This window comes from Pleurodeles waltl, chromosome 9 (genome assembly GCF_031143425.1).
Source record: "Pleurodeles waltl isolate 20211129_DDA chromosome 9, aPleWal1.hap1.20221129, whole genome shotgun sequence".
Taxonomy (NCBI): Eukaryota; Metazoa; Chordata; class Amphibia; order Caudata; family Salamandridae; genus Pleurodeles; species Pleurodeles waltl.
Window position 1 is genome coordinate 753,554,579 of NC_090448.1, and position 23,143 is coordinate 753,577,721.

Genomic DNA, 23,143 nt, shown 5'->3' on the forward strand with positions numbered 1-23,143 from the left:
GGAAGAACACGAAGTCTGGGTCAGCGTCAAGGCAATAGCAGCGATGGTATCTGGTCAGAATCCCTCTGATTATCTGTCTAAAGAGTGATGTATTTATACAGATCTACTTGGACCCCTGACGTAGGGATACAATAGATAACGCTGCATGCGTAGTTTCTAATGTGAGCATCTACAGTTTGTTTGTCTTTGTTGCATGAGTTGAAGCCTTAGCGGGGTGACACTGATAGCATAACTCTAAACAAAAAGGCCTAACTATAAACAAGGCAGCCATCTTAGAAGATTTAATTAAATAAATGGTCTAAGACAGAGCAAGCTAAGTAGGTTAAAAGTCACTAGTTGACGGGGGCACGAGTCTGCAAATAATCTAACTCCTGTTATCCCATTAAAACAAACTAGGATTCACAACAGTATCTCACACATTAAAACTTTAAGCACATCATGATTAAGTCATTTCCCAGACCTGTACACTTTTCAGTCAATGCCAAGCTGGATTCAAACCAATGTCGCCAGATCGACAGCTTATCCTCTGGACCACACCTCCTTCCTTAGTTTAAAAAAAGCTTCAAACATTCATTTTCACCACTACTTGTGAACACTCATGTTCGGTTGCTGGTTTAACACAGCCATTAGGCCGCATTCCTCATGCTGTCTCGTGAGTGGACAGAATGCAAATTACTTTGGTATTTATGTTCTATGCATTAGTAGCACCTTATTGAGTTGTCTTATCTTAGGTTGAGGTTTGTCTATTTGCATATACACAATGGTTTAAAGTTAAGTAGATACAGAGTATGCATATTGGGTAACTGTAATTTGGTCCAAAAAATCAATTGAGGGTTTCTGGTGATATCTTTGGCCTTGTAGTTTGTAAATATCACCAGAAGTCCGAGATGGCAATGACAAGATATCCGTTATGTGCTTTTGTATTAGAGGCTATTTTATTCAAAGTGCAGCTAACAATGGGGATTGACTGGAATTAAAATGTTGAGGTTTTCTTTACCTGCCACAAATAATTTCTTGATAAAAAATAGGCAATGGTGAGATCAGTGGATTTATGTGATTCTTTGGCTGTAGAGTTTACATCATAATTATAGATTTGCTGAATTTGCCAAATAATTTCCAAAATATGCAGATTCACCAACATTATTGTTTCCAGCTCAAACGGATGAAAATAATACTGCCAGACAAAGTGCCTCATAATTAGCTTTTTCTGGTGCATAATTTTGATAACCTTGGTCCTCCAACCTGCAAAATCCCAGTAGCCTGGACAATGTAAAACCTTTGTACAGTGGCGATAAAATCTTTGTTTCACATGTAACCGTGAAATATGTTCCATAATTCATGTTCCTTAAAAATGTGGGTTTAATGCCACTGGTTTTGTGCAATTACAGCACCAAAAAATGTAATACACACATTTTTACTCGAAGATGCAATACCTTCTGAAGAATTCCCATTGTATCCATCAATGTGGAGCAGAGATCATGGTGAGGATGAGTATCTTTTTTAATGTGGTATTTTCTGGTCTTCAAACAGTCGATTATTTTTTGTCAGTTTTTGGCCCTGCAATGCTTCTGTAAAATGGCTAAACACTGTTGTGAGAAAAATGAGGCTATAATGTAAATAACAACTAAACAGTTTTCAATTTGTTAGCTGTAGATACATTTCTCATAAAAATGCACACTTACACCTGAGCCAAACTTACGCTCAGCCACTGTTTCTTTCTCTCCAAATGAAAGAAGGTTGCAAAAAGATGCATAGATTCAAGTTTGTGCAAGCTACAACAGAAATTCATAATGGGAAGAGGCAGCTATCACTGAAGGAGCTGTAGCCATGCCTACATTACATTTATTCTTCTTATGGTGAGCATCAACAACATAAGTCACTTCTGCAGGATTAGATTGAATAAGTGGAATCCTGTAAGTACATCCATGCATGTGGTAAAGTGTGTTCATGCCCATAACCCTGCTGCACCCCTCTCAAAGGGCCCCCGTAGCTCCAGCCAGTGCTCAATGCCTGCATCCTCAGCCAATGCGGGCTCACGTTTCTTCACCTGAACAGGTGCTTGGTGGTCTCTGGCAGTATGATTTAAGGGTACTATGACTGGAGTCCTTCCCTTTGTTTGTGATGCCTCCAAGCCATAAGTTGACCTGCCTTCAGAAGCTTTATACGTTACTCCTCCATCCACTCACTTTGGGTTTTTCCGGCTTCAACCACGCCAGGAAAGTGAATATATAAAGCATGAAACCCCATCAGAACGTGAAGGGGTTACGCTTGATGTTCCACGTAAAAGACAATTTATAAATTGACTACACCACCTTTTACAATTCTACAACATAGCTGCCAACTGAATCTGTCACATGTGCAACACCTTCACTCGAACCCAGTGATTAATTTGCTGAAAGAAATGTGTGCTGGGGACTAAAATGTTTCTTTAGACATTGGTATCAGCACCATCCACAAACAGCACTGGTCAGTAACACAGTGAAAGGCAGACTTCTCATGAAGCTTGTCATAGCCGACATAACACCTGCATTCTCAGCTCCAGAATAGTCTCCAGGGTGAGATATGCCCTTCGCAAATACCCTTAACATAGCATAACATACCATAAAGCCTGCCTTAGCATCATTTCTGTGGTATTGTTCATATGTCTCTGACTCTGGTGTCTCTTGTTTCACACTCAAACGCAGTCTTTTCCAACTCAGTCACACTCTCCTCATTTTTTCCACATCCTTCTGTCAGATTTGCACACAGGTTTGGTTCTCTATCACTACTATCTACCTTGTAGTTCTTTCTCTCTCTCTTCAATCACTTCGCTCAAACCATTAGCACTCACTGTCATCCTCCCTCTCACCTTTTCCTCCTCACTCCATATCAGGAAGATTATACTGGGGGAGGCATGTGTGATACTCCCACAGAATATTACCTGGTCCTGGTTTCTCAATTCCTACAAAACTGTGGGTTTTACATTACAGCAATGAATGCTGAAAGAGCTCAATTCTGCCTATGAACTGGATCACCCTGATCTATGTCTGACCAGGGGCTCACCGCTGTCTGCAGTGGAGTTCAGCAGTATACTTTGAGGATCTCAGCTCTGTCCAACCAGGGCTCCAGTGTATTGCGTGCAGGTACTCAGCTCCAGCTCAATGAAAGAAATCACCTATGGCTACATGGTCTCTGCTCTATCTGTGCATGGGTTTATCACTATTGTGGTCATTACAACCCTGGCGGTCGGTGTTAAAGCGGCGGTAAGACCGCCAACAGGCCGGCGGTAAAAAATTTCAATTCCGACCGTGGCGGAAACCACCAACATAGACAGCCACTTTTAACACTCCGACCGCCACGGCGGTACAAACAAATAGCGCGGCGGTCACCGCCAACAGACAGGTGGAGGACAAAGTACCGCCCACAGTATCACAACAGGCCAATCCGCCACCTTTTCCAGGGCGGATTCACCGCGGATAAAAACACGGCGGAAACAGGATTCCGAAGGGAAAACGCTCACCTCTACACACCCCACGAGGAACTAGGACACCATGGATCCGGAACTCCAAATTCTCCCTGCGTAGTCTTCCTGCTCCTCTACCAGGAGCACGAACGCCAGCGGTAAAGACCACGGTGAGTACTGCACCTACGACACAGGAGAGGGGGGAGGGAAAAAAACAGGGACACACGCACACAAAACCCCACCCCCACCCTCACCCACCACAACACACACACTAATCCATATTGATACATCACAGTTACACCCCCCACCCCCCAGAAGAATGCAAAGACAAAAGAAAATGAGTGTAACCATTGTAATCTATTAAAATCAAGTAGGGAAAAATATATATATACCCCATATATTAACAAAATATACACCAAACATAGTAGTCCAGGTAGTGCTCCAATTAAGTACGTGGAACACTGGGCCCACACGGGATGGGCGAGGCCCACACAAGATCCCCGACCATGATGGAGAGAACACTGCAGGGGCATCAGATAGCAAGAAAACAGGCACCTCAGGGGGAGGGAAAGGGGGGGCACCTCAGCCAGTTGAGTGCACAACGCCAAATCCACGTGCCCACTGTTCAATCCTGGGGAGTGCAAAGCCACAGTCTCTCAAGTCTCTACAGTGGGTGGGTTACCCACTGCTATATCCTGGGTAGTGCAAAGCCACAGTCTCTCAAGTGGATGACAGTCTCCACTGGTTCTTGAGGGGGCATGGTGCCCAGAGTGCTTCATCCTGCTAAGGACAGAGGTAGTGGATGGATATCTCCACTGGTCCTGGAGGGGGCATGGTGCCCAGAGTGCTTCATCCTGCTAAGGACAGAGGTAGTGGATGGATATCTCCACTGGTTCTGGAGGGGGCATGGTGCCCAGAGTGCTTCATTCTGCTAAGGACAGAGGTAGTGGGTGACAGTCTCCACTGGTTCTGGAGGGGGCATGGTGCCCAGAGTGCTTCATTCTGCCTCTGACGGACTCAGTAGCGTCAGTGCCCTTTGAGCTCATGGGCCGGCGTTGCTTGAGACGGCAGAGCCCTGTTCAGCTGTGCTTGAGACGACGGTGCCCTGTTCAGCGGTGCTTGAGACGGCGGTGCCCTGTTCAGCGGTGCTTGAGACGGCCGTGCCCTGTTCAGCGGTGCTTGGAGCAGCAGGCTCCTTTGCAGTGACTCAGCTGCTGGTGGTCCGTCATGGCCCAGCGGGGCTTGTGCTGGCGGTCCTCTCTAGCCCAGCGGAGCTTGTGCTGGCGGTCCTTCATGGCCCAGCGGGACTTGTGCTGGTGGTCCTTCATGGCCCAGCGGGGCATGTGCTGGCGGTCCTCTCTAGCCCAGCGGGGCTTGTGCTGGCGTTCCTCTCTATCCCAGCGGGGATGACGGGCTGTGGCCTCGTGGGCAGCAGGGCTTGTGCTGGCGGTGGCCTCCTGGGCAGCAGGTCTGGTGCTGGCGGTGGCCTCCTGGGCAGCAGGTCTGGTGCTGGCTGTGGCCTCCTGTTCAGCAGGGCTGGTGGCGGTGGTCTCCTGGGCAGCTGGGCTGGTGCTGGCGGTGACCTCCTGGGCAGCAGAGCTGCTGGCGGTGGCCTCCTGGGCAGCGGGGATGATGGCGGTGGCCTCCTGGGCTGCTGGGCTGGGTTGGTGCTGGTGGTGGCCTCCTGGGCAGCGGGTATGATGGCGGTCTTCTCCGCCGTGCTGCTTTTCCCAGACTTGCTGAGTTTCTTGTGCCCCTTCCCCACATTGGAGGGTGTCACAGCTGACTCCACACTCCCATCTGCATCCCCGGGAGCGGCTTTGGTGTCTGGAGTCTTCCCCCTCTGGGCAGCGGGGATGATGGCGGTGGCCTCCTGGGCTGCTGGGCTGGGTTGGTGCTGGTGGTGGCCTCCTGGGCAGCGGGTATGATGGCGGTCTACTCCACCCTGCTGCTCTTCCCAGAATTGTCGGGTTTCTTGTGGCCCTTCCCCACCTTGGAAGGTGTCACAGCTGACTCCACACTCCCACCAGGACCCCTGGGAGCAGCTTTGGTGGCTGGAGTCTTCCCCTCTCCCACCGGACACTGGCGAACTTCTGATGCTTGACAGGTGGGGGACTGCCTGTGCTGTGGCTCCGTGCCACATTGGCTGCCCTGGTGGCCGGTGCACTCCAGATTCTGGTGACTACAGGCACCACTGGTCCCGGAGATGTTGTGGCTGAGGTGCTAGTTCGGGACCTAGGAGATGGACGGAGTGGGGGAGGTGTGGGAAAGAGGTCAATGTTGGACAGGAAAAGTTTCTTGGAGACACTGGGACGGGTAGCTGGAGGGGGTTTGGGAGTGGAGGAAGAGGTTGTGGTTGTAGGAGGTGTTTGTTTGCTGACTTTGGGTGAAGGTGCATGCGCTGGAGGCTGTCGTGAGGTGGATGGCTGTTGGGTGGGTGTGTGCCTGCATTTGTGTATCTTGGGAGGGTGCGTGACAGACACACTGGGAGAGGACATAGGGGACGTGTGAATGGTAGTGGGGGTGGTGACTGCACGTGAGCGGGGTGCAGGTGGTGGGTGTGCTGGTGATGGTAGTAGTGGCTGTAGAGGTAGTGCATGCAGGTGTGAGTGTAGACGAGACTGAGAGGGAGGAGGGAGACGAGGAGGAGAGGGACACAGTGAAGGAAGTGGATGTTGGTGTGTCTGCATGTGTGTGATGCTTGCGTGAGTGCCTGTAGGATGTGTGGTGCTTATGTTTGCCAGAGCTTCCCTTGTGTGTTGACGTGTGTGCATGCTGGTCTAGAGGTGTGCTTGGGATAGGCTGGGGTACAGGGGATTGGGTCTGGGTGGAGGAAGTTGGAGGCGGGAGGCTAGAGACAGGGACAATGGCTGCCATCAGTGGTGAGGCCAGAGTCTGAAAAGCTCACTAAAGGGCCGCCTGACCAGAATGAATGCCCTCCAGGAATGCATTTGTTTGTTGCAACTGCCTTTCTACACCCTGGATGGCATTCAAAATGGTAGACTGCCCAACAGTGAGGGACCTGCCAGCTCAGCCTCCGCCGTGAAGCATCCCCAGCTGAGCCTCCGCCATCTTCTTGCTCCAGCAGCGAATGTCCTCCCATCTTTTCCGGCAGTGGGTGTTCCGTCTGTGGTAGACCCCCAGGGTCCGGACGTCCTTGGCGATGGCATGCCAAGTATATTTTTTCTGGTGGGCGCTGACCTACATGATTTGTACAGGGGGAAGAGAAATGTATTACCAACTGCACCGTCACATTCATTGGCCCCCATCCCTACCCTTGGCATGTGGCACATGCACTCACCGTCGTTTCATGCACGCCGCACTCTCCCCCCTTCCTTCTTACATCCAACCCTCTCCACACAGGCATAGCCCATACAGCATGCTCCCAGTGTACATACCTGTTTGTCTGGAGGACTGTAGAGTAGCGTGTACTGGGGGAGGACCCCATCCACGAGTTTCTCCAACTCCTCCGATGTGAAGGCAGGGGCCCTTTCTCCAGACACTCGAGCCATTGTCTCTTCCAGACTGAGGTCACAGCAGCACTTGCAGTGTAGGTCCTCTCCTGTCGAAGATCAGGGATCGACTGATTGAAGTGATAGAAAATGGCAGTCACGTCCACGGCGGTGCATACCGTCACTGCCGGCGTACATCGTCATTGGCTCCTGGGACCCATAGGGTCCAATGTTAACCAATGCAGCATTGCGCCGCGGTCTTCGACCGCCTACCGCAACGGTGTACAACGCCAGCGCAGTTACCTCACAGCCCATGTCCCACTTTACAGGTCAGGCAGCCGCCATTTCAGGGGCCCACATGGTTCATTTTCAAATGTGTCACACATACCTAGGCCTAGACTCAACACACATACAGGCCACTTTTTAGATTATGATTGGTGTTCTGTGTAAGCTGGGGGTACGTACCTCTGAGTAGTTTGACTCTGTGCTTGCTGTTGTCCTTCATAGGCACCGTCCGCTGGGACATGTGAGGAGATGGCGGCATCCTCCGGTGTACCGACCGTTGGTGGACCTGTCGACAATGGAGGAAAGACATGTGATCATCATATACAGGCTTGACCGTGCCACAATCCAGGAACTGTGTACCCAGTTGGAGCCAGATGTCAGCTATCCGCCATCCCAAAGGAATCCCCCCTCAAGTGCAGGTGCTGTCAGTGCTCCATTTCCTTTCAAGTGGGTCATTTCAGACAACAGTGGCCATAGCATCTGGGATGTCCCAGCCTATGTTTTCCAACGTGTTGTCCAGAGTGTTGTCTGCCCTGCTGAAACACGTGCGGAGCTACATCATTTTCCCTCAGGTGGAGGATTTGCCTACAGTGACAGGTGATTTCTATGCCCTGGGACATATCCCCAGCATCATAGGTGCCATTGATGGGACACATGTGGCTTTGGTCCCCCCCCCACAGGAGTGAACAGGTGTACAGATACCGGAAGAGATATAATTCGATGAATGTACAGATGGTATGTTTGGCCAACCAGTACATCTCCCATGTGAATGCCAAGTTCCCTGGCTCAGTGCATGATGCCTACATCCTGCGGAATAGCAGCATCCCTTATGTGATGGGTCAACTCCAGAGCCACCGTGTGTGGCTGTTAGGTGAGCTCCTGGAAGCTAGTCAGTGGGAATGGTTGTCTGGTCTGGGGATATCCCTCCAGGTTAGTGTGTGTCTAACAGTTGTCCCTCACCATTTGCAGGTGACTCTGGTTACCCCAACCTGTCATGGCTACTGACCCCAGTGAGGAATCCCAGGACAAGGGCAGAGGAACGCTACAGTGAGGCCCATGGGCGAACTAGGAGGGTGATCGAGCGGGCCTTCGGCCTCCTGAAAGCCAGGTTCAGGTGCCTCCATATGACAGGTGGATCCCTATTCTACTCACCAAAGAAGGTGTGCCAGATCATCGTAGCCTGCTTTATGCTTCACAACTTGGCTTTGCGACAACAGGTGCCTTTTCTGCAGGAGGATGGTCCAGATGGCGGTGTTGTTGCAGATGTGGAGCCTGTGGACACTGAATACAAGGAAGCAGAAGAAGAAGACATGGACAACAGGGACTCAGTGATCCAGCAATATTTCCAGTGAAACACAGGTAAGAATATTAACCGGCCTACTACATGTACTTAAACACTACTACCTCTCTACTGTCTGTCGTTTTCACCCAGTGTATGGTCACTGAGTTGTCACTTTCCCTTACGATTTCACAGATGTGGGTCCCACTGTGTGACATCTGCTTTGATTCCTCATGGACTAGAGCTGTGTGATATAGGTATGTTGACATTACAAATGAAAGAGCTTTTTGCCACAGTAATTGCTAATACAGTATTCCGAAATCACAGACTGACTCCAGATTGTTTTGTGCTTTAAGGGTGTTTATTTTAGTGCTCAAAATTGGAGGGGGTAGCAAAATTGTGAGGGGTGATGGCGGAGGAATGTCCATGGCAGAGTCCAGTCTATTAGTCTCACATGTGCATTGCCCAAATGGGCATTGGAAGTGGAGCTGGGGCCGTTTAAGGATGGACAGGGTGACAAAGTGGGACAGTAGGATGACAATCAGGGTGGTCTCATTTCTTGGCAGGGGTCTTGGCATCATTCTCTGTCTTTGTCCTGGATCTCAGGGACCGCTTGCAGGGTGGTTCTCCCTCTGCAGGTGGCGGGGTGCTGGTGTGGTGGTCCTGTGGCGGTGCCTCCTGCCCACTAGCGCCGGCAGAGGTGGTGGGCAGTTCATCGTCCAGGCTAGTGTCAGGGGCCCCTTGTAGTGCCACAGTGTCCCTCCTTGTGTTGAGTACTTTCTTCAGCACCTCTACGATGATGCCCAGGGTGGAATTGATGGATCTGAGTTCCTCCCTGAAACCCAAATACTGTTCCTCCTGCAGGCGCTGGGTCTCCTGAAACTTGGCCAGTACTGTTGCCATTGTCTCCTGGGAGTGGTGGTATGCTCCCATGATGGTGGAGAGGGCCTTGTGGAGAGTGGGTTCCTTGGGTCTGTCCGCCCCCTGTCGCACAGCAGCCCTCCCAGTTCCCCTGTGTTCCTGGGCCTCGGTCCCCTGGGCCGTGTGCCCACTACCACTGCCCCCAGGTCCCTGTTGTTGTTGGGGTGGTGGGTTAGCCTGGGTTCCCTGTAGTGGTGGACACACAGCTGATTGACGTGTCCTGGGGACGGAGGTATGGGCCCGCTGGGTGGGTGCTGTGCTGGTGTTTCCAGAGAGGGGAAGCTCTGTGGTGGCCTGTGACTGGGTGAGGGGACCCGACTGTCCGGAGGTCCCCGATGGGCCGGGCTGGTCATCTAGATCCAGTTGGACAGAGGTGCTGTCATCACTGTGGGCCTCTTCTGTTGGTGGTGTGGACATGTGTAGACCCTCCTGTCTGGTGACGTTGGGTAGAGGTCCTGCAGGGGTATAAAAGGATGTTTATTACATCTGTGTGTGCCATGGTGTGCAATGGGTGGGTGACCATGTTCCCCAGTGCTTGCATTCCTGTGTGGGACCTTGTGTGAGGATGGTTTAGGGGGGTGTATGGGTATGTGCAGTGGCCATGCTTTAGTGATAGGTGTCCATGCTTTGTTGTTGCATGCAGGGCTTGGTGTTAGGATGTGTGGTTTGTGATATTGGGACATATGTGAGGAGTTGGAGTGCTGGGGGTGAGGGTGGGGGTATGTGCTGGCATGCAGGTAGGGTGGAGGATGTAATAGTTAAGATTTTTCTTACCAGAGTCCATTCCTCCACCTACTCCTGTGAGGCCCTCAGGATGCAGAATCGCCAAGACCTGCTCCTCCCATGTTGTTAGTTAGTTGTGGGGGAGGAGATGGGGGTCCGCCACCAGTTTCCTGAACCGCAAGGTGGTGTCTTGAGACCACGGAACGCACCTTCCCCCTTAGGTCATTCCACCTCTTCCTGATGTCCTCACGATTTCTTGGGTGCTGTCCCACTGCGTTGACCCTGTCCACTATTCTTTGCCATAGCTCCATCTTCCTTGCAATTGAGGTGTGCTGCACCTGTGATCCGAATAGCTGTGGCTCTACCCGTACGATTTCCTCCACCATGACCCTGAGCTCCTCCTCCGAGAACCTGTGGTGTCTTTGCCGTGCCATGGGGTGGTGTAGGTGATGTGTGGGGTGATAAGTGTGCTGATATGTAGTGGTGTGTAGTGTGAGGTGCATGGAAGTTATGTGGATGATGGTGTTGTGTGCCTGTGGATGCTGGTATTGTTGATGGTGGTGTCTCTCTCTGGCATTCATTTGTGATTTTTGGTCGTAGGGGTTTGTGGGTGATGTGGTTGTGTGTTTTATATTGTATTGGGTGTGTGGGAGTGGTGTGTGTATGTGTATCAGGTGTGTGTATTTCGAATTGTCCAATGTGGTAGTGTTTTGTATATGTGTGTGTATTTTGAGCGCAGCGGTGTGTACCGCCAATGGAATACCGCGGTTGAAAGACCGCCGCGTGGATTCGTGTGTCGTGATAGTGTGGCCGTATTTCTGTTTGCGTGACTGTAGAGGTTTTGTTTTCGCCAGTTTATCACTGACCTTTGGTGTGGCGGACTTGTGTGGGTGTCTGAATTTTGGCGGATTCCGTGCTGTGGGTCATAATAGCTGTGGCGGTTTTCCGCTGCGGTGTGTTGGCGGTCTTCTGCACGGCGGTATGCGGATTTTACCGCCAATGTAGTAATGACCGCCTATGTATGCAGGGACTTGCCTACATCTGTGCTGGAGCTCAGCTCTATCTTGAGGGGAGTGAGTTCAGCTCTACAAGATGAGGAGGTAACGTTTGTGGCAGAGTTCCACTCTCTCTGAATGCACAAGAACCTATTTGTTTCTGTGCAACTTAGGTCTTCTAAGTTTTGAGCCTTTCTCCAGAAGAACAACCAACTTCCTCTTCTATAATAAAATAGGCATCAAAATGAGCTTCTTGGTACCGAGCAGATATCACCCTTTAGAATGATGATCTTTAATTCACTTGGTGCTGCACGACTTTGGACACCTGGTGCTGATCTCTATTTACCTTTTCTTCTTATCCCCTCTCATGGCACACCCTCTTCCTTACTAGAGTGTGCCTTGTTGTGAACATGTACTTGATGGTCATTGCTTTTATGGCATTTTGGTATGTCCTTTTGGTCTACATTTCAGTGTGTACATTTAGAAAGAGCAGTGAACATCATGCTAAGACCAGGAGACAATGTTAAATATGAAAAGAGACAAAGGTGAAATGTGTTGGATAGAAAAGGGCAGATTGATAAAAATGAAAAGAGAGGATCAGAGGGACCAGGAGGGAAGGCAGCAACTTGTGAAAAGAGTGTCAAGAGGGACATAGGGCAGAATAAACAGTGCTGAAGTCCAGGGAACTAGCTATGGGCAATGCAATAGATGTGAAACTGCACTGTAGCACATTGGAAGGATAGAGTGGGCCTAAGCAAAGTTACAGAAAAAAAACATAAAATCTGAATTCTTGTCTCTAAGCACCAAGTTTGAGCTTTAAAACAGGTGGACTTTAAAAAGAGGGGGGTCAAGTGGACCTTATCTCTGAAGTAGGGGTGTTATTCCACAGGACCACACGTACCAATTTGGATCTTTTGAAATGTGAAGGAGTATTGGATTTGGAGCAGACACTGTTCTCCCTTTGGCTCAATGTTTTCCAACCACCAGTTGCCACATGCAGAGATGGTAAGGATGATCACGAAGTAGAACACATGAGGGTAGAGCAATCTGGAAAAAAGCATGCTGCTGTGGCACAAAAGCTTGGTGAGAGAAGTGCCATGTGTCTATCCACAATATCATTCTGATCATTCTATGATATGTCTGTCCACCCAACAAAAGAGGGCAAGAGGCACACAAGAACCTTCTGGGAGGTGGACTGTGAGATGTCTGGGGGGTGTAATTCAACTATGATCCCCTAATACAGGCACAACACATTTTATTTAGTAGACATACTGCACATGCCTCAGGCAGCACAGTATATCTGCTAAAATGGGGTTGTCAGGGCGTACATCAGTGTATCCCTGAAGCCAATGAAAAGCCACAAAGTGCAGCAGGGGCAGGATCCCAACTACTAACCCAGCGTTTATAGTTGTGTGCTTCCAGTACTGTCAACAAGTCCATTAGAAATAGGCAATTGTGAAGCTGCTGCGTTTTTCATATAATTATGATTTTGAAATGTTTGCCACATCATCTGCTCCATAATCTCCAGATTTTAACAAAAAATGGTTTCTAGCTCAAATGGTTCAAAGGTTACTTAACAATCAGAAACATATGCTGAGGCATAGTGTAATGCCCTTTGCAAAGGTTGACTGGTCAACATTTAGCTGTATATAGTTACATTTAGGTGTTAAATTGGTATAATTGATGCACAACCTATGCCTTAAGTATTAACAAGTGTAAAAATGACAAAATAGTGAAATGATACTATCACAAATTGTGTTGCATTATGCTGCATAATTTGCTTTTTCTTGCTGCATAATTAAGACAACCCTGCCATAAAATCTAGCCTTATTGTGATGCATAATTTCAGTGACACTGTATGTCAAGAAGCTGGGAAAGGCAATGAAGTGGGTCTTCCCTGTTTCAGTTTTGCCCTTGCTCCTCTATCTGCCTCCTTGTTAGGAATCATGGCTTTCTGGTTCCTACACCAAGTGCCAGATTCCTACTTTTGCTGCTGCCAAGGTACCTCTGAGTTGCCAGCTAAGTAAGCCAGTTAATTAAAACAAAAGTGTTATTTCTCTATGCATTTGGGTTTGTGTTTCTGAGTGTGTTTGTGAGTGATTGAGAGTGAATGGGATTGAGTGAAAGTGTGTGGGTTTGAGAGTGTCAATGAAAGTGAAAGTAAGAATCAGAGTTTTTGAGTTTGCATGAATTAATGGAAGCAAGTACAAGGGAGTGAATCAAATCAAATCAAATCAAATCAGGGTTTATAAAGCGCAACTAATCCCGATTTGGGTTTCAAGGAGCTAAGATACAGGTTTTAAGGTCCTTCCTGAATTGGGGAAGCAACATTAACTGCCTGAGGTGCAGGGGAAGGGTGTTCCAGCTCTTTGCTGTGAGGTAGGTGAAGGATCTCCCACCAGCCGAGGTCTTCCGTATGCAAGGTACGGTGGCCAGTGCTTGTTGAGCAGAGCGGAGAGGTCTAGTGGGGCATGTGGAAGGTGATGCAGAGGTTGAGGTAGGCTGGTCTAAGGTCATGTAGGGCCTTGTAAGCGTGGACAAGGAGCTTGAAGTTAATTCTCTTCCCAACAGGGAGCCAGTGGAGGTCTCTTAAGTGATTTGAGATATGTTTGTGGCGGGGAATGTTGAGGATGAGTCTGGTGGAGGAGTTTTGGATGTGCTCTAATTTCTTGAGGTTCCTCTGGGTGGTACCGGTGTAGAGGGTGTTTTCATAGTTGTGTCTACTGGTAACCAGGGCATGGGTCACGGTTTTGCAGCAGTCCTTTGACTTCTCTGGAATGTCTACAAATGGATCCCAGAGTGTGTGAAAGCAGGAAGATGTGACTGAGTTGACTTGGTGGGTCATGGTGAGCGATGAGTCCAGGATGAGGCCGAAGTTGCATGCGTGGTTTGTTGGGGTGTGGGGGGCTGCCAAGGGTCGATGGCCACCAGGAGTCATCCCAGGCTGATGTGGATGGTCCCAGGATGAGGATGAGGATCTCGGTCTTGTCGGAGTTGAGCTTGAGAGAACTGTCCTTCATCCAGGTGACTGCTCCCATCCCAATGTGGAAATTCTTCTTGGCAGTAGTAGGGTTTTTGGTCAGTGAGATGATCAGCTGGGTATCATCGGCGTAGGAGACAATGTTTCTCCAATGGTCCATGATGATGGATGCAAGAGGGTCCATGTAGACATTGAAGAGTGTGGGGCTCAGGGAGGAGCCCTGTGGAACTCCGCAGCTGATCTCCGTGGGTTCTGACAGGTAAGGAGGGAATCTGTATCTCCGTGTTCGGGCTGACAGGAAGGAGCGTATCCATTGTAGTGCCTTTCCGCGGACGTGGGCTGTGTGGAGCCTGGAGCAGAGTGTGAGGTGTGAGACTGTGTTGAAGTTGCCAATAGGTTCAGTAGGATGAGGGCTGCTGTATGGCCGCAGTCGAGAAGCGAGTGGATGTCATCTGTGAAAGCAAAGAGGGCAGTCTCCTTGCTGTGATTGCTCCTGAAGCCTGATTGGGAGGTGTCCAGGGTGTTGTTGTCCTCAATGTGCTTATGGAGCTGAGTGTTGATGGCCTTTTCGATGACCTTGGCTCGGAAAGGCAGTAGAGAGATGGAGATGTAATTCTTGAGGTCCAGGGTGCCGGCAAGAGCGGGCAGATCTCGGCATGCTTTCAGTTCTCTGGGAAGGTGGCTGTCTCTATGGAACAGTTGAGGGCGTATCAGAGCTTGGGTGCGATGGATGTGTTGGTCTTGTTGAAAATGTGGTGAGGACAGGGGCCCGTAGGGGCTCCGGTGTGGATGCTGCTCATGATGGTGCGGGTCTCGTCTGTGGTAAGGGTGGTCCAGCGGTGTGGGGTATGTGGTGGTTTGATGGGACGGATCTGGGGGGTTGTGTGAGGGCTCGTAGGGCCTTGTGAACCAAAGCTGTTGTATATGTCTTTGATTTTCTGTTGGAAGAAGTTGGCTAGCCTGTTGCAGAGGTCTTGAGATGGAGGGATGCTTGCTGTTTCTGAATGGGGTTGGCAAACTCTTTGACCACGGCGAAATACTCTTTGGTGTTGTGAGCAGTGGCGCTGATGCTGTCCTGCACGGCGGCTTTCCTGGTAACTCTGATGAGGTGGTGGTGGGATTTGGTGGTTGCTTTGAAAGCCTCCAAGTTTTCCAGGGACTTGCTGTCCCTCCATCTTTTCTCTAGCCATCTGCAGGTGCACCTTGAGTTCTGGAGTGCAGGGGAGAACCAGCTGGCCTTCTTGCAGTAGTGTTTGGCTGAGGTCTTACAGAGAGGTGTTAGGGTGTTGGCGCATTCTGAGATCCAATGGTGGAAGTTCCATACCAAGATGTTGGCATCTGTGGAGAGGGTGGGGGAGACTTGCAGAGGGTATTGGAGAGCTGTTCCTCAGTGATCTGGTTCCAGTTATTGCTTTGGGCTTGGAGTTTGTGGAAGTGGATGGTCGGTGAGGTGATGGTGAAATGGATGCAGTAGTGGTCACTCCAGTGAACTGTGGAGGTGTTGCCGATGGTGATGTTGTTGCTGGTGGAAGAAATGGCATTGAGCATGTGTCCTGTGATGTGTGTTGGCAAGGTGACCAGTTGCTTTAGTCCTATTGTGGTGAGGTTGTCGAGCAGGGAAGTGGGGTTGTGTGGTCGCTGCAGTCAATGTGGTAGTTGAGGTCGCCAAGGAGGAAGTAGTTAGAGGGGGCGAGAGCATGAGGAGAAATTATGTTGACAATGGAGTCACTGAAGGCTGGATGGGGGCCAGGTGGCCTGTAGATAAGGATGCAGTGGAAGGTTGACTTGGGTGTGGCGTGTATCTCAAATAGAGGTGCTCCATGAGGGGGAAGTGTTCTTCTGCTTTGGTTGTCAAGCGGAGGGAGGATTTGTGTATAAAGGCCAGGCCGCCGCCTGGGCAAGAAGGCCGGTCTTTGCCGAGCAGTTTGTAATTGCTGGGATTGCGATGTCTGGTGCCGATGCTGGGTTTGTCCAAGTTTCAGTGAGGAAGGCGATGTCCGGGCAGGTGGAGTCCAGTACGTCCCAGAATTCTATGGCATGTTTGTAGAGGGAGCAAATGTTGAGGACGATGTTGCTGAGACGCTCTGGGTTGGTGTTCAATGGTTCCACGGTGTTTGGTGTAGGGTGAGGGTGCGGTGGCAGTGGAGACAGGAGAATGGTCCCTGGGTGTCTCTGGGTGATGCAAGATGGCAGGTGGCGGATCGTCCTTGGTTCAGCGCGTGGCGGGTCTTCGCTATGTACCGATGGAAGGTTGGAGGGCCAGGGATCGTGGTGCTGGACGTGGTCCAGATGCAGACAAGCTCAGACTGGCATGCCCTTGGCGCACCTTGGGCATTGACCGCTATTAAGAAGGGGAGGGAGGCGGGGGTCTGGTCAGCTGGGAGGTGGGAGCGCGGGAAATCGCTTTGCAGGGAGGAAGGGTGCGGGCCGCAGGGGCAGCAGCAGTGCGGGAAAATGCAGGGAGAGTGAAAGGAGAGTGAGACAAGAAAGAAGGAATAAAAAAATGGCAGAAATATAAGCAGAAGTAAAAAAGAGACAGCAAGATACTTACATGTAGATGGCCACTAGGCCACCAGGGATGAGGCACTGGCAGGTGGAGGTGGTCCTCGAACTGAGAGTCAGGTTCTCAGTTCACTCGCAGCTGAGGTAGCAGCAGGAGCAAACAAGTGGAGATGCACAGAGGTGGGCGAACAGATGCTGATCAGGAGGTTAGAGGAGTCGCCCTCTCAGTGCGCCAGCGGGCGCCATTAAGAAGGGGAGAAAGGCGGGGATCGGTCAGTTGTGGGGGCGGGAAAGTGCTTTACAGGGAGGGAGGGGGCAGGGCCGCAGGGGCAGCAGCGGTGCAGGAAAAAAGGAGAGACAAAGAAAGAAGAAAAAAGGAAAAAAATTAAATAGAAATGACAATAAAATAAGCAAGAGTATAAAGCAGAAGGAAAAAAGCAGAATAGAGACAGCAAGATTATATGCAGATGGCTACTAGGCCACCAGGGATCAGGCACAGGCAGAAGCCTGCGGGTGGAGCTGGTCTACAAACTGCGAGTCAGGCAGGTTCTCATTTCAGTCACAGCAAAGGCAGAAGCAGCCGCAAACAGGTGGAGCTGCACAGAGGAAGGTGGACAGACATTGACAAGGAGGTCAGAGGAATGAATGAGTATGTATGTGTGTTAGAAAGTGTTATCAATTGGAGGTTGTAAGAAGGAGTAGAAATGAATTGTAGGTGTCGCTATCAATGGTGAGACAGGTGCAGTTGCTCAGGGCAACTGCACCAGGGCCCACAGTTAATGAATGTGTGTTTGTTAGTAAGTGACAATGAGAATCAGTGAGTATGAGAATGTTTGTGTGTGAGTAAAAGTTAATGGGAGTATGATTTAGAATGAGCAAGTGAGAGAATGTGAATTAGAGTGAGGGGAAAGAGACCTGGCCCAGACTATCAAAACTTTCTCCCACGGTGAGCAGCACCCAAAGTTGCTGTTTTGCATAAGGGGAGAGAGCAGGAAAGTGCCATAGCTACAAAGATGTGGCACTATCCTTCTCTCTCCCTAGCTCTGGTGTATAATTAGGTTGCTGAGCACCACGTGCGCACCTTTGCGCCATAGTGCAAAGGTGTCTGGATGAGACTAGGAATGGTTTTGCACTGGAAGTGTGCCCTTCCAGTACAAAATACCATGCTTTGACTAACTTTAAAACTTTTCCTACTTCTGATTTGTGCTGTACAGTCTATCACACATACAAAGAGGGAAATAAAAGCATTTCTCCTTGTAAACACCTGATTTCAATTGGTGTGTATTTCTTTACGCAAAACACTATCTACTATTGTTAGTAGATAAGGTTTTACATCAAAAACCATGGTTGGTTGCATGGGAACGCCCATGTACTACCCATGGCATGCCCCCTTAACGTAAAGCAGTGCAAAGTGCTGCTTTGTTCTACTCTGCATCACTTTCAGGCAACTTTCCTGGAAAGTAAATTTAAAAAAACACATTTTGCGCACGTATGTGTCACTTTTGTGGTGCAAAGCCAGCGCAAAATGGTTGTCAATCTGGGTCTAAATGTGAGAGGGAATGAGTAAAAGTGATGCAAATTTTGAAAAAACTGGTGTAAACTCATGAGTGGTATTACGTACACCACTTTCAAAGATCACCAGGCCACCACTGATGTCAATACTAACTGACCTGAGCTGCCAACTTTGGAACTGGGGAACAAGGTTTGAATCCCAGCATCAGCTCAACATCCTGTGATCCTGGGCAAACCACTTAATCTCCCCTTGTTAAAAAAAAAAAAATGTGTAATGTTATCATGTAAAGCACCCTGATACCTTTGATCCAGGTGTGCCCTATATACAATTGCACATGTAAAAAATGACAGGCAGTCAAGAAAATTTTACCCAGAGGACCCACAGGCCCTCTTTGCTATCCACCCCCCAACCTCTATTTGGCCAACATAATTTTGCATATTCTTATGTTTTAGTCAGTACTTGGCACTTATAGAACCAAAACCACAAATTCCCCGATGTCCCCTTACTATTGACAGAAAAGTCTGGACGGCTGTGTGGTCGCTGCATTTAAAATACAGAAAAAGTCTCTCTTCCCTTTTTAGCATTTATTTAGTGCTCATTGCCCCTCATATGTGTAGTAAGAAATGCAATTGAAGCCCTTTCAGCCCAATGGGTGTTGCACTTCTGCCTCCAACCATGGGTCCGCTGCATTCGTGCCCTGCTCTATGAAACACCCAGAGAGATAGAGCAATGTCTGCTTATGAACAGAGTGACCAGAAAAGCTGTATATTGGAGACAATGGGTCTGACTTTGGCTGTCTGCAGTCAGTATCTAAAAAAACAGAGGGCCTTTTCTAGAAAAGAATAGCTTATAATACTAGCAAAGTGGTGCATAACTGGGGTGCTTTACTAGGGTAGTGCTGCATGAGCTGGAGAAGAAAAGACGCTTGGCAGTGAAATGTTGCTCTTGTATCTGCATTCTGGCAATTGTGCCATACTTACCAATTGATCTTGGGGAGCTTCTTGGTGAGGACTGTGCAAGGGCAAGCAGTTATATTTATTTGCTCACTATGGCGTCCAGAGCATTACATTGCTTCTTCTGATGTATGCTGCTTTTGAATTTATTTTTATTCACTGTCTTAAGTACAATCCACTGCCACAGCTTTAGATATTAATCACCCTGAGAAGAAAGAACTAGTGGATTGTCAGTATTAAGAAATTAATAGTTCTTCAGTCAATGCAGCACATATTGATTGGATCAGGGCTCATGCCTCAGATGTAGGTTATTTCTTCTGCTCTACTCCTGACACATTTATACTGAGGGAGAGAGCTGAGCTGGGACAGTGAAAGTTGATCATATTCAGTCCCAGCTGTAGAGTACTGATCTGATCATCAGTGACAGATATTTAAGATCCCAGGTAAGACATATTTTTGTGGCCCCTGTTCTGAGAAACTTTGAATTTTATTACCCATTTTCCGCTAATGCAAGCAAGCATCATAAGACAATATTAAATTATAAGCTAACTTTTCAGAAAGAGGCTCTCACAAACACTCATGTAATATATCGTGGCTGAGGCACCAAAATCCTTCAGATGAGACAGAGTCTGTGGTAGAGGTTGGCAGAGAGAGGTAAAGAGGTTAGGATGATTAAATAAAGGTGACTTAGAGAGAAGAATCACTTTTTTGGTGGTCTCCTTGGAGGTTAGGTGCCCTTAGCAAATGTTCACTTCTCCATTCCTTAAAATGTTTCTGCTGATTATTGTAAGGAGAGGGTGCTTGATAAATAAGGCCTTACATGAAGAACAGGTGCCTTACTGTATAGAGTAAGATGCCAATTTTAGTGTGTTTGATAAAGTGGTGCAAAAAGTGTGCTTAGTTAAGAATGTCTTGTGCTTTAATGGATATTCCTCAATGGTAGAGCTGTGAAACAGTGTGGTCCACTGGGGTGGGTGAACAAGACTGGGGTATTGTCCACTAGATTTATGATATAATAAGTTGTGCATGGGAAGGACATTTCTTGGAGTAAAGTTAAAGTGCAGGTCTAACCATGGACCAAGCACTTCTGTGTGTGCATGTTGACGGCGTTATGCCTCTCCCTTTCTATGTGTTGCATTTTCTCCCTGTAATGATGAGAGTCCGTGTAGGAAGGGAACACAAAGGCTGGGGTATCCTGCTTTTTCTCACTGTGTTGATGTAGTGAAAATAAGTATGTTTGACCATTGACTTTGTGTTTCACCACTGTGCATATTAGTTGTTCAATGTTCACCAGTAGCACATTATATTTTGTATCCAGTTTAGCTGCCTATTGGCTTTAACGTGGCATTAGACATTACATTCTGTTTTCAGTTTAGCTGCCTATTGGCTTTATCATGGCGTTAGACATTGTAGTTGAGACATTGAAAACTAAGCTTGTGTTTTTCCACATTGTAAACTAAGCTTGTGTTTTTCGTATTTTCTCTTATCGAACAAGATAGCATGATAAGGAGGCGCATATTTTGTGTTTTCTTCAGTGCAGGGAAGAACTTGGCCTTGGGAGAGAGAGCCTTGAAAACTTGGCCAACTTTCGACTTTGTTTTGTTTCAACTCTGACCTACAGTAGCCAGCATGATTTGAATACTCACATCTGAGAGGGAAGGGTCTTTCAGAAGGCTTTTCCCCATGATTATTTAATCTATAAAACGTGTCCCTGAGCAACAGCGAGGGGAATTTTCTGAGACTTCAGTCAGGAGTGGACATCAATTGCCTGACCTCCCGTGAGGGTAGAAAAACTCTTTCTCACAGTTGAACAGGGGTCATTAACGTGCTGGCATGAGAAAGATGAAGAGCAGTAATAGGCCCTACAGTGATGAATTTTGACTTTATTCTTTGCTTTGCAGTTATGCTATAATATAATCACATATATTTGCCGTGTACATTGCAGTTGAGAACCACTTTGATATATTTTTCTTTCATTGCTGTGACTATTTTTAAACGTTTGCCTCCAACCTACTAATCTCCTTTCTCAGGAACCTTGTGGTGAAGTAATAATAAATGTCTTCTTTAAACTAAGAAGTGCATTCCAGAGATTTTTGTCAGCTCGGTCTTTAGTGAAAGCAAAACATTTTGGCGTAGAGTCGTTAGTCTGAGAGAGTAGAACTGGGGATTGGAAGTGCACTATTTAAAATTGTAATTTTGTTTAGGGAATTAAAGGAAGCACCGCAGACCATGTTTGAAAATGAATGTGAAGTTAAACTGCCGTATGGTGCTGTGACAAACGTGTTTTCTTGTTTATCAGGTCTTTCTAAGTTTTGGGATGAGTGCTTGGATAAAACTAAAGTTTTTTCATATTTAGAAAAGGTGCTTTTTGAAAGGAATGATGTCCCTTTTGTTCTTGACAGAAGGGTTTGGATACTTTTGTCTGTTTAGAGAAAAATACTGTACATGAGAGATGTTAACAGTTATAACATGCACACAAGACAGAGGTACTGTTGCAAAATGTGCAGTTTCTGGGAATTCAGTGGAATCCAGAACATAGACAGATGTTATTACAAGTAAAACAAAAGATTTTTGAGTTTGCTACTATTTGCACTAAGCAAGAGACACCAAGTTTCATGAGATTGTTTGATTTTTGGAAACAGTATAGCCCTCATCTGAGTAAAATCTTAACGCTTTGGTACGAAGTAAGTAGGAAAAAACATGAGTTTGAATGGAGTGAGGAGCAGCTGTGTGCTTTTGATTTGGCAAATGAAATAATTCAACAGACTTCAGATTTGTGTGCAGTGCAAGAGGGAAACACTGAGTTACAAGTAAGTGTTCAGGGACAATTTGCAAACTTGAGTATGTGGCAGAAACAGAGGAGGACAATGACACCCCTGGGGCTTTGGATTAGAAAACTATCTGACTTTGTGGAGCGCTATACTCCGTTTGAAAAACAGTTTTGACTTGTTCTTGGGCTCTAGTGAATACTGAGCAAATCACACTAAGTTATAATATAATTCTGAAACCTGAAATATCAATCATGCAGTGGGTGATGAGTTCACTTAAATCTCACTGTATAGGACATGCACAAGAGGTTAGTATCATACACTGAATCTGGTACATACAAAACAGGGCTTGAGTAGGACCGACAGGCACTGCAGCCTTACATGAACAGGTATCACAAGCCCCTGTACAGGATGAGGAGAGGGTGCAGGAAGTACCACAGGTAAAAGAATCACCAGTGAAATTGAGTGCACCATTTGAATTCTTGTCCCCTGAGGATAAAAAGCAAGTTTGTTTTTACTAATGGTTCATTGAAATACATGAGTACTAAAAGACAATGGAAAGCAGTGTTTTATTATCCAGTTACTGAAAAGTCATTGTCTACCACAGGAGAAGGAAAAAGTAGCCAATATACAGAGTTGTACACTGTGTGTGAGACTTTAAAGCAAGAGCTGCCTGAGACGTGTCATTTTCACACTGATTCTTGGTTCACTGCCAATGGATTAGCTCTTTGGATTTCCACATGGCTTGCACATAACTGGTTCATTCATTCAATGGAGAGGTGGAGCAATGAGTTGTGGCAGGACATTTGGGAAATGTTAGAGCAGAGTAAAGTCATAGATGCTCATTGTCCCATTGACTCATTAGAATGCTGGTTCAATTCCCTTGCAGATGTTAAAGACAAAAGTGCAGAGGCAGAAGTGTCAACCCAGAATTCTGACTTGGTGGGGATGGCTAAGTGGGTGCATCCGAAATGTGGACACCTGGGAGAAAAAGCCACTTACAGGTGGGCAGAGATTAGAGAGATGCACATTCCCCTAGATTTGATAAAAACGGTGATTTTGCAATGTTCCTTTTGTCAGCACGCACAACAGAGATCTGTCCCACAAACAGTCAAAGATCAATTGGGGAGAGGAAAGTTACCAGGACAGGTATGGCAAATTGATCAGGTTTTAGAGGGAGTGATTGCAGCAGATTACCAAGGAGAAATCAAAGTTATTCTGATAACTAGCAGAGAATCTGATTCATTCATACAGATTGGAGACAGAATTGTCCATCTTATCATAAGTGCAGTGAATGGAGGTTTGGTAAGGAAGGAGTCTTCCCCAGCCC